Here is a 12,747-nt window from a genome sequence, read left to right on the forward strand (position 1 = left end):
GCTCTACTCACGGCACATGGAAGTCTGCTACGGGTGTGAAGCACTGGGACACAGGGCTGACGTGTGTCCGAACCCAGGAAGCAAGTAGTGTCGCACCTACGGCAAACCATGGCCGACAGAAGATCACCAGTGCGATCCGAAATGCACGTTGTGCGGTGGCCCGCACCCCAAAGCGGCCAAGGAGTGCAGGGACAAATTTAAGGTTCCCTATATCATCAGAAGAAGACGGCGGCAGCGGCGCCGACGCGCCGAGCAGCTGCAGCTGGGACCGAAGTCAACACGACGGGCGGCAGAAGCCGCTTGCGTACGCCAGCTGTGCGGGAGCACAGCACCGAGAGAAGCCCCTCTCGCAGGCCAGCTTCGTGAAAGCGCGGCGCAATCAGGCACCGCTCTCGATCAAGACGACGTTCGGTGTCCAGCGTGAGGATCCAGGAGCAACATACCTGGGCAGATCATGTCCAAGGAAAGACGAAGAAGGAGCTACAGAGGCCCATGGAGGTAATGTGGTCGTCTTCGCCAGACATAGGTAGTAGCTCGCAGGTGAACGCATTGCTTAAGGAAGTTAAGGAGCTTACAGAGCAGATACGCCGACTCAAAGTGGCGGAGGCAAACCCCAAGTCCGGGAAATAGAGGCGAGCGGCCAGACGCCAGAGGTAGTCGAACATATACCCCGCATAAAACTCACTAAGGCAAAGCGTAAGGCCCCTTCCTAACGACGAGAGCGACACGAGAACGGCTGAGGGAGAGGCTCAGCAAAGAAAGACGTTAGAGAAACTACTCAGGATAAGTTGAAAAAATAAGGAAAGCGTAAAGCTTTTGGTTCGAGGAGTAACGGTACTAGAAGAACAGGCGGCGATTAGGGCTAAAGCGAAGGCCCGAGTGCAAAGCAAGGCAGTGAATCACTCCGAGGATGCTCCGGGCGTGGATCAAGGAATGGTAACGTAGCATCATGGCGGGTGATGCCTATGAGCTCGTAATCTGGCAGCAGAACTGCGCTAGTTCTCAAAGTCGCAAGGCTCCGTTACGGTAATTTTTGTGGAATGAGGGGGAAAAACCACCGATTTTGATATTACAGGAGACACTATGAGACGTCCCTACCCTCTCTGGCTCCAACACTATGTCGTTCAGGAACGAGGAAGGCAGAGGACTAGCCATGAGGATCAGAAAAATTCTGCCTTTATGGACCATCCAATCCAGTCTGGAAGGGGTAAGACAGAGGTCCTTTTCGTGGAGGCTATACCGCATGAGTAGCTTAAACATAGGCTCCTTGTGATTAATGAGTGCAGTGATAGATAGAAAGAGACTGCAGTGATACCTTTTTCTCTATGGCTCACGTGCTCTGGCGATGTCAGGCGTCGCCTAATGACCTTCTCCCAAGCGAAGCAGAATGAAAGGAGGCCATCAGAAGCACGGTACTCCGAAAACGACCGCAGGCTATCGAGAGGGCCCACGAAAGGGCGGAGCGTCACGGCGTTTTCTCCTCTACGTGGGCGCGGTCAGCGACTACAGTGGCCTCCCTTTACGGTATCCTCACTGTAGCTCCTCAGGATCAAATAAAGTTCGTTGTCTGTCTGTCTTTCTGTCTGTCTGTCTGTGTCTGTCTGTGTCTGTCTGTCTGTCTCTGTCTGTGTCTGTCTGTCTGTCTGTCTGTCTCTCAGCATGTTGTCTGATTTATTGCCAGCTTATCTAATACAAACTTTGGGTATATTGTTTGACAGAGTGTTGCCATTAGCAACAGGTCATTTCGTAAGTTCCTATTTCTGAATTAGAACTCGGTGTATCTTCTCAATCATTGTTCCATTAATAAATATCTGAATCACATATTTCTTTCCTACGAGTCACTCTCTATCTCCAAGGTTAGGGCTCTTGAAATACACGTAACGTGTAATAAGATATTTTCTCGAAGAGCCAAAATTACCTCTTACATCTTTGCTTGATTCTTCATATAATTCGTACCTCTCCGCCTGCAGGTTTTTCTAGAACACTGTAAATATTTGACACCTAACTCTCATTTTTTCAAATTAAACTTCTCCTTTAAAACTTCTCGTATGTAACAGTCATCATAACCACTCCATATATCTTTAGAAGTGGCTTTCAAAGACGCATTTATTGTGAAAGTTTTGCTAGAACAGCATGACGAAGCAAATAATATACCGTGCACGGAATGGGCATGTTATTTCTGCGACTTCCAAGGAATGCGTTTGGCATTTATATACGTTCAGTGTGAATACCCAATAAATTAATCTAGACATCATTATAATACCCCTGCGCCAGGGAAAATCTATTGTAATTTACAACCAATTACATTTACTCATGATATAATTTGTTTGCTGTCACGAACCAAGATGTAATGACATTCATTGAAAAATATATTTCCGAATGAGTCCGTTCACTAAACTCATTCGCATTCGTTTTGGAACCGTATATATATGCACGACACAAGAAGCCAACCAGTTAGCATCGCAAATAGCAAATGTGTTTCCATTGTTTAACAAAATGTACGTATTCTTCAGTCGATTCTATTAAAGAACTATTATTAAATGTCGGTTAAGCGCATCACAGTGCCTCATTAAAGAACGCTACTCTGAATCCTGTGACTAGATGCCATGTTTGGCTTTGGCCATGGTAGACGTTAGTCGTGTTAGTCGTCCCCTGCCGCGGCCTCTATGCTTGAGGTAACGTAAATGCGCGTGTGTGTTTGGCGATGGCATGCACCGGTGATGTGACTACTAGGAGCGACACGTTGTGGTCCGAAGGGGACGCCGGTAAACTCACAAAAGTGTGGTAGTACCACGTCAGGAACCTGCGGCGAACGAAATCACCTATGCACCTATCCAAGAGGGGCTGCGCTCAGAAGGCATTGATAAACCTCTCCAGGCAAAGTTATAAAATAATGACATTCTGTGCAACAAAAACAGATAAGCATCCCGCCAAAAATGCGACGGATAGCGTTTTCTACATCTTGATTCCTGTGGCACATCAAATACCTTGAATACTGATTTTTGCACAAGCTACATTTGTGGCTGGCTTTGTCGTAAATTTGGCATATTTTAAGATCTGCTTGACGTTTAATCCTTGCGGTTGAACTCTGCGTTTCATTTTTCTGTCGTGAAAAGTCGGCGTGGGAACAACAAGCTGTAAAACGAGACGGTGCACTAGACGCTTCCACGGTTTAGCACATGTGAAAGACACGCTTCACTCAGGACCTTCCAAGCGTCCCACCGTGCTCTTGACGCAATGCAGAAATCACAGTGGTAAAAGGTGCCAAGGTAGAATGAGGAAAACATTTGCTAAAAATGCGAAATGCCTTATGCGCACTGTGATAGATTTAATGATAAATATTTGCACTAAACATATAAAATGAAAACTCACTGATGAAAGCTTAAAAACAAGTTAAGCAATAATGTATAGCCGCTATGGTAATAAGAGCTATGACAGTGTACTTTGGCCTGTAAATCTGGGTGCTGGGTGCGGATTGTTAGTGCAAGGGCCGTACCTGGCCCTTGCAGTTATCAAATTAGCGCGGCTCAATATCAAGCAAACGCCCGCAACTTACATATGCCAGTGAACCATTCTTAGGATCTAGTCAGATCAAAATGAATATTTACCATGGGATTAAAATAATGCATTTTCGAGCTAAGCACCTGCCACTGCTACTATTTATTGTAAGAAACAATCGTAAGAAAGATCCCACACAAAATGACCAAGTTCGTTAAACCTCTTCAGAAAAGACAGAATGAACTCGAATAGAAAACTGACATTCTAGAAAACAAACTAGACATCATAGATACACGCCTTCAAGACCTGGGCACGCAAATTACTCAGCATGTTATACAGGCTATTATGACGCAAATTCAACAACAATTTAACAGAATCGCAACAAAATTTACCTAAATTGAGTCTCGTATGAAGTCGTAGGGACCACAACCAGTGGATGCGGCCCCATCAAAACAAGCAGTAAACCATATAATAAACCCTCGACACCTATGGTGGAGGGATCCGGAAAACTGTAACTGCCGCCATTTATCGACACGACCATTACACTATCTGGCAATAGAATTGTCGAGGATGCAGTTGTACAAGATCCGACTTACATCAACACCTAATTAATAAGGAACATCCCGCTGTCATAATGCTACAGGAGCCACACTATAAGCCCAAATTACCCGGGTATGTATCATTCTGTAGTGCCCACGGGGAGACGAGAGCTGTCAGCAGTCTAGTCAAACGTGCCTACACGGTCATTCAGCATGATACTGGCATTGAGGATGTAGACAATATAATAATCGAGCTAATACCTTCCAGAAAAAACGATCAACGCCTATTTCTCCTCAATATTTATAGTAACCCAAGAAACAAGCATGCTCTTGGATTCCGGGAAACCAGAAAGGGAGGACGGGCATCGCGTGCGCTTGAATTACGACAAACTACATGTGGACTCTGACGTGTACACGTGGGATCAATCAAAGCGCAGCCGTGTGAAGGTTCCGTATCCTAACAGACGCCCTACTGCTGGTACAGATGACTGACGGAACAAAAAAATGTGATTCGAATGCCTTCCACTTGATCAATTTGAACGCTAGAAGTTTAGTAAACAAAATTGGAGACTTAGAATATATCCTGGCTAATCCCGATCCCCATGTGCTTACAATACCCGAAACGTGGCTACGGCCCGAAATACAAGACCAAGAGCTCGTACCACCTAATTACAAAATCATACGAAGAGACCGCGATGCTCGTGGCAGCGGAGTTGCTATTGTATTCAAGGCCGGTATTGACTGTGTGCAAATTACTGGAATTCCAACACATGAAAGCATCTGGTGTGAAATTGAGCTAGATAAGACAAGGATAATTCTTGGAACTGTTTATAGACCACCTAAATTTCGCATGAAGGCATTGTAGCTGTTTGGCTTAAAATTAACGATAAGAAATCTGTAGGTCCAGACGGCATACCAAATGCCTTTCTGTGCAGATATGCGGAATGGGCAGCTCACTATCTCGAGATCATTTTTAATTCTTCGCTGAAACAAAAACGGGTCCCAGATGACTGGCTGGTCGCAAAAGTGGTTCCGGTTCACAAGTCTGGTGAAAGGCAACATATTGGAAACTATCGGCCAATTTCACTCACGTGTGTATGCTGCAAGCTACTTGAACACATAGTTTCAAAGTCAATCTACACCTACCTTAAAGACAAGAAAGCTTTTTTTCCCAACCAGCACGGGTTTCGACAGCACCTTTCGACTGTCACACAGTTGATAGAAACAATCAACGATTTTTCAGCTTCCTTGAACAATAGAAAGCAGGTCGACGCTGTATTTTTAGATTACTCGAAGGCTTTCGATCTAGTCGTACATAATGAATTAATTAAAAAACTGATGGAAATGAATATAAATTATGATGTTGTTATGTGGATCCGCTCATATCTTACAGATCGGACACAATACGTTGAAATAAATGGTAACAAATCTAACCAAATAGAAATAACCTCAGGCGTTCCACAGGGATCCGTTTTATGACCACTTGTTTTTCTAGTTTGCATAAATGATATTGCTCATAACATAAGTAACGACATAACCATCCGGTTATTTGCAGACGATTGTTCATTATATCGTGAAATCATAACCAAAACGATCAGGCGTCACTTAGTCAAGCCCTTAAAGCTCTAGAAGTTTGGGCCGCAAAAAGTAAAATGAAAATTAACGAATCTCAATCAGTCATGCTCAGAGTTACAAACAAAACAAAGCATGTTATTGAGTGTAATTATGAGATGAACTCAACAATTCTAACCGAAGCTGAAACGATAAAATACCTAGGTTTAACAATTTCGAAAGACTTAAGTTGGAAATCACACATAGACAGAATTTGTGGCGCTGGAGAAAAAAGTTGTGGTTCCTTCGCCGAAAATTAAAGCTAGCAATGACACCCGTCAAACTACTTGCATATTTAACTTACATTAGACCAACGTTAGAGTATGCCTGTGTCATTTGGGATCCGTTTCAAACAGGATTAATAAACCGCATTGAGAAGATACAGAGAAAATCTGCAAGGTTCATTCTTTCCCGGTATTATCGTACTGACTCTGTTTCTGAAATGCTTCGGTTGCTTGATTTGCCTCCGCTGGCGCAACGGCGGAAGTTGGCTAGACCTAAATTTCTTTCTTTGTTATCAAAAGGCCACTTCAATATTGAAACCGCACCCTATCTTGCTCCCAGGCAGGTTAGAAACGTCACATCAAGCAACGATTGTATGTTCTCAATTCCGAAAGCATATCTGGACATGTACGCTTATTCATTTTTTCCGCGAACGATTAAGGAATGAAACAGTTTGCCGGCGTCTGTTTTGCGGTCGAGTAGGATTAAAATCTTTGAGGAATGCGTTAAAAACCTTTTATGAAAGTGAATCTTAGTGGGTGCCGTGCAAACATTGTCACACTATTCTACAAATACATACAATAGTCTTTCTTTTATGCGGCTTCCAATATCACTGTCACTATGTTAGAAACATGTATTTCTTAGCCAAAGTATTGTATTTCGTTATTTGATTTGCGTTGTCTTTCCAACATTCATTGCTTCATGTCCTATTTACGTTTGTAAAGTGTTTAAATTTTTTACGCTATGTGCAAACCTGTACCCACCCTGTTACGGCCAAGACGGCCAACAGTATTTGAAAATAAATGAAAAAATAAAAATAAATATTCGATTACTTTTCCGCAATACTCTCACTATCACAGAAGGCAGAGCTTAGTGATTGGAGGCGATTGTAATGCTCAACACACGGCATGGGGATGCAAATTTGAAAACCCCAAAGGTAGACACCTATGGGTAGACGCTCAACAAGAGGGCCTTGCCCTCATCACAGACCCATCAACATGTTGGAGGCGGGGGTCCAGTGTTAGTGTGGACACTACGCCAGATCTCACCTTTACAAAGAACACCAGGGATGCGAAATGGATTAACACTCAACAGGATCTAGGTAGCAATCACAACACAGTGGAAATCACTGTTAAAGCAGGACCACGCAAATCTGAGGGCCAACAACTCAAAATTGCAGACTGGAACAAACTCAGAGAAATTCGCAAGTAAATGATAATACTATCACAGACATTGTGGACTGGAGCACGCAGCTTAAGCAGGATGTTAACGCAGCCACACAAGTAATTCCCCAGGACGCGCAAATGGAACAGGCAGACAGTAAACTCCTACATATGAGGGAAGCTAAAGAAGGTCTCTTGAGGAGATGGAAAACTCGGAGATACAACAGGACGCTTCGACGCAGGCTGGCCCGGCTTAACAGAGATATAGACCCGTACAAAAATGACTGTTGATTAACTATTGATATATTGTTGGGCAATTGTTGAAACAACGGACTTCAACAAATCTTCAAACGCAATTGAGTTCACTCAACCGTTGCAGAACAATATTTCCGTTCAGTGTTCTCAATAAACAATTTATTGGGTAATTTGTGTTGACTTTTCTAGTTGTTTTTTTGTTGTGTAACAGTTCAGTCGAGTATAGAATAATTAGACTCGCATATGAAGACATTCCAAACATTTATTGCGATGCGTTCCAACCTCATTCCTGTCACTTTGCGGCAGGCAGGTTCTGCGTTCGCCTCACTTTCATTAAAAGAAAATAATGTGTGACCGATGGGGTGGAATCGAACGTCGGCCGTCGAGCCCGGTACTCTAACCAATAGGCCACGAGCGCGCGCATACTCCTCATTCGAAAGCCAGTAAGCTCTGAAATGCTTGGCGCGTGCGCCGCGTGCCACTTCCTGGTGCTGTCGCTACAGCTGGCGCTGTGAAGCGCCTATCTCCGGGACCGCCCCACTTTCGCAGCCATTTTCGCTACGTACAAACTGCAACGTTAGACTAGATTCATGATCGCCCAAGTTCATAACGATTTATTTCTTCGCCCATGTACAAATGCCATCGTCGTTTTAACATACGCTAGATGACATAACCATTGGTACGATCCGAAATGAGCACGTTTCGCGGAGCAGAAGAATGCGAAATTCACTTGCAACTACGGTGACTACGCGCATGTGAAGTTCCCCAAACGTAGACACGGCGGCAGCGCGGCCGGCGATAAGACAGGTGCCGACAGGCGACGACGCTACCTTCGAGCATCGGACGCGTTGCGGGAACCGTAGGATGCAAGCGCGCACACGCTACAAACATACACTGGTGAGGTCTTCGAATTTCCTGCGCCGTACCCACTGTCCGTAAAGCAAATATAGCTTTTTTATTCAATGTCCGTGGTACTAGAGATCAAAGAACGAACGCGCTTTGAGATCGCAGCGCGCAGCTGCTATAACCATTGACTTAAAAGAGCTTCCGATTCAGCTACGGCCGTAACAGTATCACAGCTAATCGCTGTATCTACGGCTGCTGCCGTCTCTCGCCTTGCAAGAAGCACGCGATTTATTTGAGCCTCGCCTAACTGTCTTTTCATCTCCCAAGCCTGCAGGTCTCGTATGTTCAGTTAAGAACACCAAAGGGAAATGAAAGAAATACAGCTAACGGACTGTTATTATACTTTACTTGTCACCTCGTCATCTGCAAAGGCGCTAAAAACTATTTTAGAAGCTTTATGTTTGCAAAAATAGCAAAGCTAGTAGTAATCTTTAAATCTAGGTGGCGCTACAAACGTCAAAGTAGCGTTCGGGTGCGTATGTGTGCGCGCAAGCGGCTGCAACGGAGCTTCGTGTTGCGCACACTTTTTCAACAGTACACACGGTTACCGCTAGTTTCGTAGTCGCATTTTTTGGGGCCGCCGTTCCTGCGACCCGGTCGCAGGAGTGGAAAGGGGGGGTAAGCGTTATCGTGCCCTGGTCGTTCGAACGCTTAGGGCCCGAAAGCGTTAGGTTCACCCAAATAGACGCTAAATAATGGTTTGGCTTGGCTCCGTATATTATTTTTAAATAGGTGGCGCTAAAGCGATGAACGCGACGATCGAGCCATGATCGAGCCCTGAATCGGTGCTTCCGTTCTGCCCGTGCGGTCTTCGCCTCTGTCCGTGGCTGTGGAGGAGTGATTGTAGCTGTTTGATGTCGTTAAATGTGAGAGCTTGTGGCGAAGTGATTGAGTATGGCCGTAGTAGTTCTGCCCATGTAGTGTTTTGCGGACTTCACCTGTGCCTGTGACTGATCGTGTTGCCCAATAGCTTTGTGGAAAGCGACGTGGTTTGTGTGGATGTCATCGCAGCGTTTGCCAGTTCCTGGGTGGCCCGTGTGCCAGTTATTGATGGCGTTGCCCAGTAGCTTTGTGGAAGTTGATGTACCTTGTGTGCATTTCGTTGCCGCTTATGACTGCCTTAATTATAGGTGGTCATGTGCACGCTGCCTTTTGAAGCGCGTCCGAGCGCGAGAAACTTCGCCGATTTTTTTGTAAACAACGTGGGCGTCTCGAAATGTTAGCTAGAAATCAACCAGCAGCGAGCCAAGTCTTTATTTTGTGGTTTTTCGAGCTTATGCTCATGCGAGCAGCAGAAGGACAAAAGGTCCGTTACATAATGTCAGTTCCATAAAATCAGCTTTGCCGCAATACAGTCATGTTATGCGGTGAAGCATACGTAATGTATTGCGGTAAAGTATATGGAAAAGTAGGCAGGGACCACTGCGTTACTGGGGCGATTTTCTTGTATTATGGTCATGGCCGTGCGCGAACAAGTAAAAAATCACTGTCGAAGCGCATGGCACAAACCTTGCCAATGCTTCAATTGTAAAAAGAAAGAAAACGAATTGAAGTGGGTGATGCCAAAAACAAAGCCTTGACTTTTGTATTATCAAAGCAGTTCCGAGAATGGCCAATCATATTCCAAGCTCCTGCATTATTTATGATTGTTTAAAGTATATGCATATATTGTGCACCAGCCTTAGCACCAATTCTAATGTACTTTAATGATGTAAGTTTAATAACACGTGGCAAATATATAATTTGTGCTGTATGGTGTTGTGCTGTTTATAAGCGGCTGTTTTCATCTGGTAATGTGTACATTGGCTGGAACAGTTGATGCATCCTCCTTATAAAACTCATTGAAATGTGAACCACCTCTCAAGCCATCATTGTTCTTGCAGTTGTACACCAGATTTCACAAACATGGGGATAGTTATGATATAGAAAGAGTAGCTGAGGCTTAACATATCCACATGCATGCACAGGAGTGCGGGAGTCGACCATCTATCTCTCTAACTCAGGTTGAATGTGCATACTTGAGTAACATGTAACACTTGTTGGGTGTCAGGTTTCTTTTATTGTTAGCCTAGTTTGTGCTTTTTCTCCCATTTGTAGGTTTTAGTGTGTGTTGCTGTGTATGTATATAATTGCTTCCAGAGTGGCTTTCTTGCTGCTAATAAATTTAGAGAAGGCAGCGTTCTTCATTTTGTGCATCAGACAGCAAGTGAGCATGTTTCAAAGGATGTTGGATTTTGTTGCCATAAGCAACAAAAAGGCATAAGCATATAGACTGCTTGCTGGAGGTACTCTTTATAGCATTAAGGATATTATCATGCTGATAACTCTGTGCACAATAATTAGAAAGATCACATCAGATCTGATATGTCTTCTTGCCACCATGAAATCTTGTCAGATGCATAACACGGGACATACACCACAGATCTTGGCCAGCCATTCTCATTTGTGGTCTCGACCTCCTACCACTGAGCAGACTGGTCCAAGAGATAAAACATGCAACTTTTTTATCTGATTAAATGTAGTGCATGTTGCACAAAATTAGATGCCAGGTGTTATTGTTGACACAGATACATATCTGTGAGCCTCATAAACTAATGTCAAAAGAAAGAGAGTAATACCCATGAAATGCACTCTTGGAAGGATGGCAGGACCATTCTCTTGCAGAGTTAAATAACAACCATGCAGCAATATCATGATATCAAGCTGAACAATAATTCACTCCAAGAATAGGTTTCTTCATGCAGCATTGCACTGATAGTCTTGAAATACAATACCCATTGCTAACAGAAGGCCTTCCAAATTATGCATGACAGGAGGGCATATTTTAGGAAGCAAGAATGAAAACGGAGCCAGTTAACTATGAAAGTTGTGAATGCAACTCTGCAGAAGTTAGAAAAATGAACCAAACGGAATAGTTTAAAAGTAAGTGGTTTAGAGACAAAAGGCCGTTTTATTCCATGCCAGAAAAGCAAGCAGAGGTTGAAATGCTTTCCACATACATACCTTCAAGGTGCATGTACAGGGTCTGTCCTGAGAGTAATGTCAGTAAGGCAATTAAAAATCATTTATTGAATTTTTTGTTACAAAAAGTTTAAGACTCTTCAAAATACTCTCCTTTTGTGTCAATACATCGGCTCCAGCGAGACTTCCAGCTCTCGAATGCGTTGTCCTCCTCCGGAATGGCCTTTAATGCTGTGGTGCTAGCTGCTTTAATCACGTCCGCTGTCCCAAAATGATTGCCTTTCAGGGGTGTTTTGAGGCATGGAAACAGAAAAAAGTTGGGTGGGAGCCAAGCCTGGGCTGTACGGGGGCTGGGGGATCGTTGGCCCCACTGCATTAACCAGGTAGTCGGTGACGATGAAGGCACTGTGGGCCAGCACATTATCGTGGTGCAACTTCCAGTTGTCTGCAATGTCCGGCCGGATATGTTGAACCCTGCGTTTCAGTCTTTCAAGGACATCCACATAAAACTTGGAGTTCACAGTGGTTCCAGGTTCTTTAAACTCATGATGAACCAGTCCGTGGATGTCAAAAAAAAAACAATGAGCATGATCTTGATCTTTGATTTGCTCATCCTGGCTTTCTTCTGGGGAGGGCACGAGTGTGTGTGCCACTCAGATAATTGCCTTTTGGTCTCCAGGTCATATTCAAATACCCAAGTCTCGTCTTCTGTAATGATGTTGTCAAAAAATTTTCGCTCACGTTTGCACATGTTGAGATTTTCTTGGCATGTTTCAACGCGGTGTGACTTTTCGTTGTCAGTGAGCACTTTTGGAACCATTTTTGTGCACGGCTTCCGCATGCCGATATCGTTTGTAACAATTTCATGAACTTGAGTTTTCGAAACGTTTAATGTGTCGGCCATTAAACGAACACTTAATCGTTGGTCTGAGTTCAACAGTTCTCTCGCTCGTGTCACATTGTCAGTCATAGTGGTCGTAGATGGCCATCCAGCGCAGTCCTTGTCGTCGCCCTCTTCCCGGCCTTCCAAAAGGCCTTGTGCCACCGAAACACTTGCCGATCTGACCAGGCATGTTCTTTATAAGCAGTCTTGAGCATAGTAACAGTTTCCGCAGCGGTATTGCCAAGTTTCACACAAAACTTGATCGCAAATCTTTGTTCTAATGAGCGCTGCATTTTCACTTGCACAAGAATAAAAAACAGCTCTCACAAACGGGCCCGTCCGACACTCTTCGATGTTCGGAGCACACTGACTGACGGACCGCTGCTTAGCTGGATTCCGTCACTACTAGTTTCAACCAGTTAGACTGCTCTGACATACAGTCACATCGCAATAAATTTACTGACATTACTTTCAGGACAGACCCTGTATGTGGTGATAGACAAGCTTTTCAGATATAAATGTTGGGAACCTGGATGGAGGTGAGGGACATGTACAGTAAAAACAAGATGTATAAGGTCAAAAATTAATTATTTTAGTCAGAAATTGGTCAGTGGTGTCTGGCTTCTCTTGTTCCCTGGCCCTGGATGGTGAATACAAAGTTATATATATATATATATATATATATATATATTTAGTTTTGTACAATCAA

The 12,747-nt window shown here is 44.0% G+C and overlaps 1 long non-coding RNA gene across 1 annotated transcript; it reads left to right on the plus strand.

Annotated features, from left to right (window-relative positions):
- Positions 1-363: 363 nt before the first annotated feature.
- Positions 364-1,563, plus strand: LOC129386768 (uncharacterized). The gene is made up of 3 exons (XR_008614072.2): positions 364-498; positions 1,076-1,207; positions 1,353-1,563. It is a non-coding gene; the product is annotated as an uncharacterized lncRNA (long non-coding RNA).
- The last annotated feature ends 11,184 nt before the right edge of the window (positions 1,564-12,747 follow it).

This window comes from Dermacentor andersoni, chromosome 8 (genome assembly GCF_023375885.2).
Source record: "Dermacentor andersoni chromosome 8, qqDerAnde1_hic_scaffold, whole genome shotgun sequence".
NCBI lineage: Eukaryota > Metazoa > Arthropoda > Arachnida > Ixodida > Ixodidae > Dermacentor > Dermacentor andersoni.